This window comes from Mirounga leonina, unplaced genomic scaffold (genome assembly GCF_011800145.1).
Source record: "Mirounga leonina isolate KUSES-001 unplaced genomic scaffold, KU_Mleo_1.0 Mir_488, whole genome shotgun sequence".
Taxonomy (NCBI): domain Eukaryota; kingdom Metazoa; phylum Chordata; class Mammalia; order Carnivora; family Phocidae; genus Mirounga; species Mirounga leonina.
In genome coordinates, this window is record NW_023270777.1 from 1,000,772 (window position 1) to 1,013,768 (window position 12,997).

Sequence of the window (12,997 nt, forward strand, 5' to 3'; positions counted from 1 at the left end):
ACATACACCGCACACATGCATGCACACCACACATACATATACACATGCGCACACACATACACACATGACACACACATGCACACATGCACACATACATGCCACACACGTGCACGCACACATACCTACACACGCAAACACACCACACACATACATGCACACATACCACACAGATGTGCGCACACATGCACACACACACGGACATGCATGCCCCACACGTGTACAAGGCACACGATGGTACAATTTTTCATAATGCCAGGATCTTGGAGAAGCTTCACATGAAAGATCCACCACGAAAACACTACCCTTCCGTCTTCCCCAAAAGTGTCAACCCAGAACCACGTGCAGATGCTAAATGCACTTATTTAAAGTCTGGAATCTCTGGAGAATATCCCTTCTCCCTCGGGTCTATCACGGTCCTTCTGCCTTGCCCTCTGCCACCTGTGAGCCCTGCAATGAATTCGGCTGCCATCCCTACATCCTGTACATAGTAATAAGAAGAGAAAATTGTCCTCATAGAAAACAAAGAAATTCAAGTGAAGGCCTTCGCTTCTACCTTGATCACAGGGCACAGCCCACAGCTTATGGGGCTTCTCCCCCAGCTGCTGAAACCTCTAAGCAGACGTCAGGAAAGTGATTACAAAGGAGGGTCCTTGGTGGGCGCCCCTTCCTCCCACATTGGACGTTGGTGCAGAGCATCTCCCACATCCTGCCAGACGGGATCCCCAAGCTTAAAAGCTCTTCTCTCCAGCTAGGACTGCTACTCTGGCTGATTCTTCCATTGACCACTGGAATGCTTCTAACGGCACTTGCTTGTTGAGATCGGGGTACAACATGAAGCCAGCGATGCTCATGGGCATCTGCTCATGTTGCAATTGCTCGTTGCAATTGCTCATTTTGCAATAATAAGACTTAATGGAAAGTGGGGCTGTGTGAGATACCACATGCTATAAAAGCCACTCCGTAAATCCACTTTGGCCAGCGCATGACACGTAGCAAAGAACCAAGCTCCAGCTGCAAACAGGTGTCCCTCCTGGGGAGGCCATACAGGGGAAACAGCCTAGGATGTGATCAGGCTGCCACTAAGTGGCTGTCTGTTCCTGCCAGAATATGGTAGAGTGCACAGCTCAGGCCCCGGCTCCTACATCTGCGCTTTGTGGGTGCATTCTCCGATCCTTCATTTTTCCCCATCTGTAAAATGCAGAAAAAAATAAACCCTCCTGAGGATTAGATGAGTCAATGCAGGTGAGCAGAGTAGCCACAGTCTCAGTCCTCCCGACGTCAGTGCCCTGCACTCAGCCGCCGGGGAGCAAACACCACACAGCCCTGCGTGGTCCCCGCCAGGCTCGGGGTGGAGGGGTACTCTCCCGAGCACACAGGACAAAGCTAACAGTGTGATCCCGGAGCTTCTGGAGGCCTCAACCCACTCAGGTCTTCACCTGGGCAAACCCAGGGGCTGCGCATCACTGTGAAAATAGCTGGGGGCCGGCCTGCCCCCTTCGGTAGTCTTTGAGTGACGCTGACTCAACATGGAAGTAACCGTCGTAAAGCACACGCTTCCGCGTGAACGGGCCGTGTCTGAGGCTCGTCCAAGCTGCAGCGTGGGACACACGCGTGTGCGCCCCATTCACAGGTGGGGTCAGCCCGAGGGTCCGTCCGCGTGTCCGCGGCAGGTAAACAGGTGGCCATGTGCACGAGCGACGGGCTATTACTCTCCCGGGACAGGGATGACGTTTCAAAGAGGCAGAAAGTAGGTGGTGGTTTCCAGGGCTGGGGGTGGGAGGGGGGTTCATGTTTAGTGGGGACGGAAAGCTCCGGAGACAGCTGGGGGTGGACGTCCCCGATGTCGCGGGCCCGGGCGTTTACAAACAGTGGCGACGGTGAATTTAGTGACGCGTGATCTCCCGAAACAAGCAAGAGGGGGTGGTGAGCGGGTACGTGCTTCATGGGCGAGTCCTGCAAACAGGATGCCCGCTTCCCCGCCTCCCCCCGCCCCTGCACCCCGCTTTTGTTTCATGTGTTGTTATGATAAAGAGTAAGCTTTTAACACAACGTCCTTCAGAACAACTTCAGGAAATACCCGTGGGAGAATCTGATTTATTAACTTCATAGCTGCATGTGGCCAAGGTCGGTACCTGAGTTCTTCAGATTCCGATTTAAGTAACGCCTACGGAGCTCCTGCTCTGAGTGGGTTCCAGACGCGCTCTCTGCATGGGCCGCCCCCCTGGCCCTCGAGCATGTGTGTGACGAGCAGCATCCTCACCCCCACTTAACAGGTGGGGCACCTGGATCCGTAGAGCTTCTGGAGTTCCAGTTCTGCGGGATGGCCAGGGTCCTGGAGACGGACGGTGGCCGCGCGACACGGGGAGCGTGCTCAATGCCACCCAATGGTAAGTTCCGTGTGCGTTTTACTACAACTCTAAAGAGCAGGGGATTTCACGAAGCTCCCTCCACGGCTGCCAAGGGGCAGGGACGGACACTGGGTCTCCGGGCCCGGGAATGGTCCCGATGGCCAGAACGAGGCCAGGGTGCGGGGAGCACCCGGGCAGGAGTCCAGGCGCCAGGCTCCGGACAAGTCCTTTTCAACTCACCGGTTCTTTCCGGCTCTAAACGCACAGCTTCTACTTCTCCGATGCCGAGTGCGTATCCGAGGTCTCGGACGCCAAGAGCAGACTCACAGAGGAAGAGCGCTCCTGGCCGTGCGTCGGATCTGGAGACCCGGCTACTGATTCGGGCAGATGTGCCTGGTGCCAGGAGGTGCCCGGGGTGCTCCCCGCCCGCAGAGACAGTAATGGTTTGTGACTCTGAGCTCACCGGAAGGTCAGCTGGGTCAAAGAGGGAGCTCGAGCGTTTGTTTAAACCTCGGTCCAAGATTCTCCCCACTTGCGGCTGGAAGGTGATGAGTTCTGAGCCGCACCAGAGTCGAACGCCCTGAGTCTGACACCACCTGCTCTTTGAAGAGAAACCCATGCGTGTTAATCACTAGGAAGGAAAAAGAAATGCCAAGCACCACGGTTCACTTGGCAAATGTTTGCCAGGCACGGCGGCCCGCCAGGCAGCGTCCTGGCCGCTGGGGGTAAAACAGAGGTAAACAGAAGGGTCGGGTCCCTGGCCTCAAGGGGTTTGCCCGCTGGTGGGCGTTCTGCCCGCGAACCTGAGCCAAAAAGCCAGGGAAGGAAAGACGTGAAGAGCGTTGGGAGTGCTGCTTTGGGAAGGGCAATCAGGAGGGTCTCCTGGAGGCGGTGATGTGCGAGCCAAAGCCTGAACTGCTAGCAAATGGAAGTAGCTGCAGAGAGAGCCCCGGGTGGGGAGCACGGGCATCAGCACCTTCGGGGGGGGTCCTGGGGGCAGAGGTTAGAGACAGAGCTCCGCGAGGCTGGGCAACCAGCCCAGAGTCTTCACGGGAGCCCAGAGCTCGCTCTCATCGGCTCTGCTCTATCCACTCGGCCCTGCTAAGTTTAGGTTGGATTTAGGAATGAGCATCGGCCCCCGCCTCATGCCCGCTTCTCTCCAGCCACCCGCCTACCCCTTCAGTGTGCCCACTCGGTCCTCTGGGCGAGCCTTGCCCCCACCTAGGGGCCCTCCCTCCAGCTCCCTGTGTCCCTCTGTCTCGGGGCCTCAGCTCCAGGGTCTCCTCCTCAGGAAGGCCTCCCTGACTACCCACCCAGACATCCCTCTTGAGGCCAGGACTCTGCTGGGGTCTCCCCAGAGCAATTCGGCCTCCCCACGAGCATCCTCTGCCCCCAGGAGAGTGTGGGCCCCATGGGAGAGAGGGCTGGTCCAGGACACCACCTCTGTCCACATGTGCAAACCCCAGAACAGAACCTGGCACACCACCACGCGGCCGGGACCGATCTGCTGGGCGGGAGGCTCAGGTAGGGGGACGGAGTCAGGGAGGGCTGGTTTTGAAGGATGAATAGGAGTTCTCCAGGGAGACCAACAGAGATGGCATTTCTAGAGAGGGGCTACTACATCTGGACAAGCCAGGGGTGGTGAACCACCACTGGTCACCGGCAAGTGCATCCGATGATGGGTTATTGGTGTGGAGCAGGTAGCTGGGGAGGTCGGACGGAGAGATCACTTGCCAGGAGCCTCTGGGCGAGGCCGGAAAGCCCGGGGCTCGGGGCTGATGCTGCAGGGGACCTGGGGGCAGCGGAAGGGTCTTACACAGACAAGAGACAGGGGGTCGGGTGTGGGTGGAAAAGGCTGCATGGGGGGCAGTGTGAAGGACCGACTAGCGGGAGACCCTGGTCCCATGAGGGCTATTTATTCTCGGTCAGGGCAAGAAATGGTGTGGTTGCTGGTGATGGTGGACCAAGGAGGGGGATCCCAGAGATGTTTGGGGGCAAAAGGACGGCGCGTGGAGCTCAAACATGCAGGTGTTTCTGGCTTAGGGGCCAGCAGCCACGTCTGAGCTGGGAGCCTGGGGCAGCCAAGCTTGGGCAAAGGTGACGCACATCAGTCTGAGGGTTGGGGTTCATCTTGGGGACGGGCATCCGGGAGATGAGAGGACACTTGGGGGCGCACCCCTCGGGCTCCTGCATGGTGTGGCCAGACTGGAAGACGGATCTGAAAGCCAGTGGGGCAATGAGGTGGTGGCCAAGGGAGCCCCCTCTGCTGTGCCCCCATTTCTCATCCGAGTTTATCCTGACGGGCTTAGTGGGAGCAAGTCCTGTTCCCCGCTCTGGAGAGACTCCTGCGTGGAGCACCGATCCCCTGTTGTGGGATTCAACCCACTTCCTCCTTCCCTTTGCAGAGGGACGCAGAGCTCGGGGGTCCTGGAGACGGTCGTGGGGCCCCCTCTCCGTCCCTGTTCCTCCTCCTGTAACAGGAAGAGAGGCCCGGGTGCTGATGAGGGACGCGTCTCTCCGTCCAGGTGGACACAGGCGGCGGGCCACGTCCCCAGGGGAGTGCTGAGCTTCCTCCCACCCCTGCCAGCGTTCACAGCCCCGTGAGACACATGAGCTGCCAGAACAGCAGGTTCTCTCCCCCTCTCCACTCTGGGGATCCACACTCCATCCCGCAGCCTGCGTTCACTGTGACCGCTGCTCACCCCCAGCCCGCATCTGCTTCCCTCCCTGCACTCTCCAGACTCCTCTCCAGTACCACCGCCTCCGGGAAGCTTTCCGTGATGCTCCAGGGTTTGCGACTCTGATCACGCTCCGACCTTATGGGCGATTATGTCCTCTCCCCACCGCAGAGCCCTGGGGCTGTGGCCGGCCCACTGGCAAGGGGGTGGGGACCACCACGGCCTGCCGCAGGCCCCCACCATGGGTAGAACATCCTTTGACTGAGGGAAGCTGCGGGCTGACCAACCCGCGGAGAGCAGGACCCGTGAGCCCAGCCAGCCCCTTCATCTATTTAACAGGCCATATAAATCATGTAACATTTTATAAATCATATAAATCATGTTTTTATGAAGCATGAAAATCACCTGTAAAGATACCACCTGTGGATGGAGGCAGCCCGCAGGGAAACCTCGAGCATTCCAGGACGGATGCACGGTCCCCGCCCCGCGCCCTGGCCCTGGCCCTGCCCGCGTGCCCGCACAACCTTCCCCAAAGGGAAAAAAGCAAGAGGCGTTCCCGGAGTGAGGGCGTGGGCTTGGGGGGGGAGAGCACAGCGAGGATCCCGGATCCGCCCCTGCTGCCTGAGATTTCGGAGCAAGACGCTCGTCATCTGAGACTCCAGAAGCCCGAGGTGAGGACTCTCAGCCTTCGCTGTCTCTGGGGGCTCCCCGGGAACTCGGGGTGTTCCCCAGCAGCGTTTCTGAAAAGCTGGGAGACTCTGAGCAGAGGCCTTCCCTGGAGAGATGAGGGAAAGGCCCTGGATTTGGGGGCAGAGTGTCCCCTGGCCTCCTCTGCTCTTTCCAAGACTGCGTCCTCCTCCATTCACGGCTCTGGAAGCCTTCAGTGTGGCTTGGGCAATGGGCAGTGTGCACAGAGTCCATCACTGGACACGCCCCCTTCTCCCCAGTAAGGCCTCCGCTTCTACAGGTAATCTGGAAAGAGTGAACGTGCTAGTGGGTCGTGGGGGGGGCTTCTCAGCGGTGCCGTGGCCGTGGGAGCCCAGGGAGGCCGTGGGAAGTGCTGTGTGTCTGCATGTCGAGCGCCGTGGGCTGGATGTGTGCATCCCCCCAAATTCACGTGTTGGTGGTGGGGCCCTTGGGGGAAAGATGGGTCAGGAGGGGGAGCCCCTACGATGGGATTAGGGCCATGGGAAAGACCCCGGTGACGCCCTTCCTCCACGAGAGGACACAGGAACAGGGAAAGGGTCCCCACCTGACACCGAGCCTGCAGGACCCGGATCTTGACATCTGGCCCCCAGAACCGGGAGAGATGAGTGTTTGCTGTTTACAAGCCCCAGTGGCCGGCAGGGACTGGGCGGGCATTGTCACGGCCACGCTGACCCAACGTTCTTGACGTGCCGGCAGGTGGAGGGTGGTTCAGGCAAGGACAGGGGGCTGGCAGAGAAACTGCCTTGGCCAGGTGCGCCAGGCCCACGTGCCCCCCGAGGGCGCCCCATTTCTGCAGCCCGTCTGCAGACAGTGAAATCTTAATCTCACCACGAGGAAGCCCCAGACAGACCCAAACGGAGGGCAGTCTACGAATCCCCGGCCAGCGCCCTTCCGACGTGCCCGAGTGGTGGCAGGTGGATTGAGGGCCGTCCCAGATCAGAGCAGCAGGTGTGGGTGGGTCTTCAGCGGGCGGCGGAAACGTCCGAGCGCACCTGTGGATCAGTCCCTAGAGCATCCCGGTCACAGCTCCTTCCCCGGCTCGGATCCCGTTGCCCCGGGCGCAGAGGCGTCCACATGTGAGACTGCAGGTGGAAGGGAATTCTGCCTCTTCTGCAGCTTCTTTGTAGATCCAAAATTACTCCAAAATTGTAAACTATTCTAACGCTAAGGAGAGAGAAGACAGAGATTCCAGCAAGGAGAAGCAGGAGGCCACGCGCCAGGATGGCCCCTTTCCTAGCCCCGTGGGGCCCGGGGCTTAGAGGGAAGGGAGGTCCCCGCTTTCCTGCTTTCCTCCCAAATCAGAGCCTAAACTCTCCCAAGCCGCAGTCTCCGCGAGCCTTACGTGAGCCTCCCCAGGTGATGCAGCCCAGGCAGAAAGCTGCAAATCTGCTCCAGGCCCCACCAGCCCCACCAGAAGCGTCCTCCAGTCCCCAGGGCCAACCCAAGGCGCTGGCCTGCCCGATGGGACGGATGACCCACCCTCTCCCTCCATGCATCGTCTGCCCACGCACCCCTGGGGCTCAGTCCCCAACACTCAACATCTCGCTGTTTGGGGGCCCTTTGCTACCAACAACAAAAATTTTGGGGAGCCTGGGAGGCTCAGCTGTTTAAGCATCCGACTCTTGGTTTTGGCTCAGGTCGTGCTCTTAGGGTCGTGAGCTGGAGCCCCAGGGCGGGCTCAGTGGGGAGTCCGCTGGAGACTCTCCCTCTCCCTCTGCCCTCCCCCGCTCTGCATACTCGCTCTCTCTAAATAAATAAATTAAATTAAATCTTTTGAAAAATCTCTTGGATTCCCGCAGAATTACAGTCAATCCTTTGGTACCCGTCCTCTGAGGAAATACATACTCGCAAAAATAAAAGCAAATGCATTGACCTTTTAAGAATAAAACTCTATTTTGCCCATCGCCACAGACTAGGTACGTGTTTGGGGGAACGTGTCGTGTGTCGCTCTGCAGGAAGCTTGGGCTCCCAGGACTCACCGGGGAATGCATCCCTCGTTTGCGGGAGGACAGCCCCACCCGACCAGCACCCCCAGCCTGAGGACCCCCCCAGACCTCAGGACCCCCAGCCCAGGCACAGCCTGGTCACACTGCAGTCTGGGGCGGGGGGAGAGTGTGCACCCCACACACTTATCAAAATATCCCCCCACATTTCAAACCTGGGGGACTGTACATAAAGCTCTACTTTGTTTCCATCTGCCTCTAAACCCTAAGGCCCGCTGGTCAGAATCAGATCTTCTGGCTGCACAGAAACGCGGGGGGTCGCAAGACAAACAGCCCGTTTTTACTTAAAATATTGACATTTTGTTCATTATGGATTTTTTGCATTAAAATTGCATTAAAATATTATTTTCATTATTGGTGGGTTTTTGGGGGGTGACCTCTTGAAATTTCGTTCTGGGCATGAGTGCCCCCCTTGGCCAGCGCTGGCCAGCCCTCCACGTCCCTCCCGGGCAGGGGTGACGAGCAGAGCTGTGCTGGACACCTGCACAATGTCCCATTGACGCTGTCTGCTTGATCTGAAGAGGCTCGCCATGGGGGAGGGCGGGGGGCCCACACCTCCCTGTCCCTCTTTGGTTTAGGCCGGGGCTCAACAGACTTTTCCTGCAAAGAGGCAGAAGATAAGTATTTGAGGCCTTGAGGACCATTCGGTCTTTGTCACAACCACCCAACTCGTAGCCCAAACGCAGCCGTACCCAATACGTAAATGAACAGGTGCGGCTGAGCCCCAATCCCACTTTATCTACAAAACAGGGGCCACAGGCCGAGTCTGTCAAGCCCTGGTCTGGGTCATGAGCACCTGCGCCTCCAAGAGGATCTCCTTCTCTAACATAGAAGTCCCTTTTTTTTAAAGATTTTTATTTAGTTATTTGAGAGGGAGGAAGAGAGCACAAGCAGGGGGAGCGGCAGAGGGCGAAGCAGGCTTCCCGCTGAGCGGGGAGCCCGACGGGGGACTCGATCCCAGGACCCCGGGATCATGACCTGAGCCGAGGGCAGACGCTTAACCTACTGAGCCACCCAGGCGCCCCCATAGAAGTCCTTTTTATACAAAGCAAGAATTCACTTTCCTATAATATTCATCTTAAATACATTAGCACCTTAATCACCTTTAACGGGTACAGAACATCCCATTCACTGTGTGTGTGTGATGGTTAAACATACATCTATGCACATTTAATGTATGTGATGGCGAAATCAGTAACATCTACCATGGTTAATTGTACGAAGGTGTGTATTACTCAACCATTATTTATTCTTTTATTTATCACTATTAGCCGTCCCTGTAGCAGGCACCCTGCTGGGGCCTGGAGATGCCGCGAGTAACAGTGAATGAGGTGAGTGACACAGGGAGGGCACGGTCCCACGACCGCCCTTCCCGGTCCAGCCACGGTCAGCCCGTGTCCCCCAGTCTCTGGGACCGTTGTTCCCACCTGCTCCCGAGTGGAATGTACCAGACGCGAGTCCCAGGTTTGGGTTCTGAAACCGGGGTCGTGTGATGGTAAATGACAGGATGACGGGTCCACTGACAGTCGACAAACTCCCCTCTCATTCCCGGTAATGTCCCTCGGACAGACCCCCGGGGGTGGGGTCGCTGCTCCAGAGGGGGTGAGCCTTCTGATGACTCTTGATCCGTGTCATCAAATTGTTCTCCAAAGGGCTTACGCCCGACTGACGCGCCCCCGCCCGCAATGTGTGGGCACCACGGTTGTAACATAACTGTGCCCCTTCTGGGTGTGATCATTCTACTTCCGAACGTGGGCTAATTTAATAGGTGTAAGATTGAATCTCGTTTTAATTTGCGTTTCTTTAATCGTTACAAAGGTTGAACGCTTTCTCCAATAAACACGCACTTGGGTTTGCTCCCTTCATTGCTCCGTTCATGTAAAGCACGACACGTTAACCCCGTACCACCTGCCAGACGCCGAACGCAGGGCTGAAGACCCAGGGACACACAGACGCCATCCTTGCCTTCAAGGATCTCGCGTCCAGTGAGGAAAGCAGAGTGAACGGACAGTCCCAACGCAGCAGAACAGATCATGCGCTGGAGAGAGGCCCAGAGCACCTCTCCAGGGGGGACAGGAGGGACCCAGGGAGGTGACCCAGAGGACAGCATCCAACCCAGCCCGGGGGCTGAAGACGGTGCTTGGCCGCTGTGGATCAGCCTTGCACAGCCCGGTGGGCAAACCAGAAGAGACGTCTCCTGCCTACGTACGTCTGCTCCTGCCTTTCCCTGCACCGCGTAAGTCCCCCTGCGTGTCTCACTGTGTGTACGTGCGTGCGCGCGTGCATCTGCCCGGGGGCTCGTGCTGTGCCTTTGGGTGTGGAGCTGGGCGCCTGCATGTCCTAGTGGTTCCAGGGGCCACGTGGGTGCAAACCTCCATGCGCTGGGCGCCGGGCTGCTGGTTCTGTAGCTCGGAGTTTGGCAGATGGACCGGGTGCCTGCAGGTGGAGGAACGGGGTGATTTGCACGGACTGCTGCCAGGTGATAGGGCCACCAGAGAGGCGTCCAGCCCTTTGCCCAGCTACCGTTGGCTGCAATCCGCCCCCACCCGCCGCAGGGCACGGGGTGTCCCAGCCTCTCTGGTAGCCCTGTCATCTGCATCAGACATAGTGTCTCCTCTGAAATATCAGTCTGTCTCCTGAATGCCTGCTGAGCCAACCTTCCGTGCTTCTCAGAGGCCTCCCTGGGATGGGGAACCCCAGGAGCAAGTAAGCTCAATACAGCTCATCCTCTGCCCCGAGACGCTGGAGTCTATGAGGTCGACCCCCTCAGGAAGGGCACCGGGGAGCACGGCCCATGTGGGAAGGTCGTCACCCCTGTGTGTGCACTGCCCTCCCGGGCCTCCGATCGCCCATGGGGGGACAGCCCCAGAAGCACAAAGCCGATGCTGCCCGCCTTGCCGGAGGGCTGGGCGTCCAGCCTCCCCCCGCCTGAAACGCCCCCATTGAATGCCTGTATGTTCTGCGGCTTGAAGTGCGTCAACAGGCAAATGCTTCCCTCCCCACTCCCAGGCCAGCACCCAACCCCAGACGTCGACGCTCTTAGCACGTTGAGGTTGATCGGGATAAAATCCACACGCCATACGGCACGCCTACATTAGAGCACAGGTCAGCGTTTCCTGGCACGTTCACAGACTCTGTGACCGGAGTCAGAACGCCGTCGTCGCGCCTTGCTGTCTGCAACTTACTCTCTTCCACGCTACGTACTGGAAATCTTTCCATATTAGCACACACACCTATATTATTCTGCAGTGGGTAGGAATTTTCCTTCGAATTGTCACCATCACGGTGCTTTCATGCGAACATCCCTGGATATGTACCTCTGAGTACGTGCGGGGCAGATTTCCTGGAAGTGCAACTGCGCGTTCAGAACTTCAGAGCACCGGAAACTGTGGTGAGACCTCCCAGAGCGACGTGCAGCGGGCCGGTAACAATCTGCGGCACCGCTCAGACTTGCTGGGCCTTGACCCTGCTCCAGGAGCGGCCAGGTGGTGCTTCCCCGGGGCCCCAGGGTCACTCACCTACAGCAGCATGCTGCATCTGTTACGGCTCCCGATTCAGAGGGCAGGCGGGCTCCGCTGGGCACGTCTGCCCCACGCGGTGTAGCCGGGGCCCCGCGTGTGCCTGCGTCCGGAGGAGTGGTCAAGTGGAGCCAGAATGTCCAAGATGACGTCCCGACCAGCGTCGGTGTGGAAGAGAGGAGACCAGAGCATGCACACCGGAGGCAGGGGGCCCGGGGGGCTGCCAGGGCCATGTCTGTCCACCACAGCCCCTCCTGGGAGATGCCCCACCCTGACCCTATCACACACTGACCACTGACCACAAACAGTCTAGGTCCCCATCTCAGGACGGTCGTGTCCATGGGCTGCACCCGGGACCAATTCTGCCCAGCCCCTCAGGAGTAGGTGAGGGTGAACAATGAGAATTTACGGAGAGAGAAGTCGAGGTTCAACCTGATCAAGGATTTTGCTGGAGGTGGCCAGAGAGGACGCAGGAGTGATGTTCTTGTCATGGGAGGTATGTAGGGAGAGTCAGAATGGCCACTTAGCAGAGTTCTGTGAGTGTGGGGGGTCGGGAGGAGAACGTGGGGGGCTTCTAAACCCTACAAAGACCCCAACAGGGCAGAGGAAACCACGGCCCTACAATTCCTTTCTCAATCCTGAGCTGTGGGCCAGAAAACAGTGGGCAGGGAGCCAGGGGCCAGGGGCCCAGCAGCTGGGCCCAGGGAAGAGCACTGGACCAGCGCTCATCCAGACTCTGCCCGTGAGCCACGGTGACTCACTGGTCTTCCAATCAATTCCCTACAGAGTAAAAAACAGTAATCAATTCCCCACGCCAGAGTAATAAGTTTAAAAATGCAAGTCACTTGCTTGAAGTCTTTCAGTGGGTCCCCATCTTCCCTGCAGCAAATCCCAAACCTCCTTCCCCATCACCGCCCCTTGCTTCCTGGCCTCCAACCCCAGGGACAGAATTAACGTTCCCCAAACCTCAAGGCCTCCCCTGGGTTACCCACATCTAACACTGGGTTCTACCACCTGGGATGGTCTTCTTCTCTTTCTAGGCAGGGTAGGGTGGGCAGGAAGATGGAAGGAACCATGGGGGTGATGGTCAGAACCCCTGGAGAAGCCAAGGACAGCACTACGGGATGGCTCAGGATTATGGTTAAGTCCTAATTTTCCAGACGCTTCCAGGGCACGAGACGTTGTTCTCAGAACCTGAGAGAGACAAAGGCACTCATCACAGTCAGACCCAGAGCACACACATCACATCCCTCTTCTCTTCTGCCTCTTTTGTTCACATGCCATGTGACTGTGATGGATGACTCCATATTTTCTCCCTTCTCACACCTACTGTACCCCTTTCGTCATCCTCCCACTAGCAGAGTCTCTACAATTTTCTCCCCTCCACTGGGAAAATATTCATTCTTTTTCCATTCATTCAAAAATATTTACTGAGTACCTCTTATGTTTCCTTGTATGCAGGATCACTCCTGACTCATCACTGACTTGAAGCATCGAGTGTAGACCTTATACTATGTGAGAGCCTGGTAGAAGTGTGTTAGGTAGATGGAGAGATAGATAGATGTATGGTGGGTGGTGGAATAAAGAGTTGCATGGATGGAAGGATGGATGCATGCATGCATAGATAAACAGATGGAAAAAGAGACAGAGGAAGATGGATGGAAAGAGGATGGAGGGATGGATGGAGGGATGGAGGGAGGGATGGGTGGATGATGGCAGATGGATGGTGGATAGATGGGGAA

General features: G+C 57.6%; 1 long non-coding RNA gene across 1 annotated transcript; it reads left to right on the forward strand.

Annotated features, from left to right (window-relative positions):
• Window positions 1-2,027: 2,027 nt before the first annotated feature.
• On the forward strand, window positions 2,028-8,599 carry LOC117999937. Its single transcript, XR_004676347.1, has 3 exons — window positions 2,028-2,124; window positions 2,274-2,387; window positions 4,754-8,599. It is a non-coding gene; the product is annotated as an uncharacterized LOC117999937 (long non-coding RNA).
• Window positions 8,600-12,997: the final 4,398 nt, after the last annotated feature.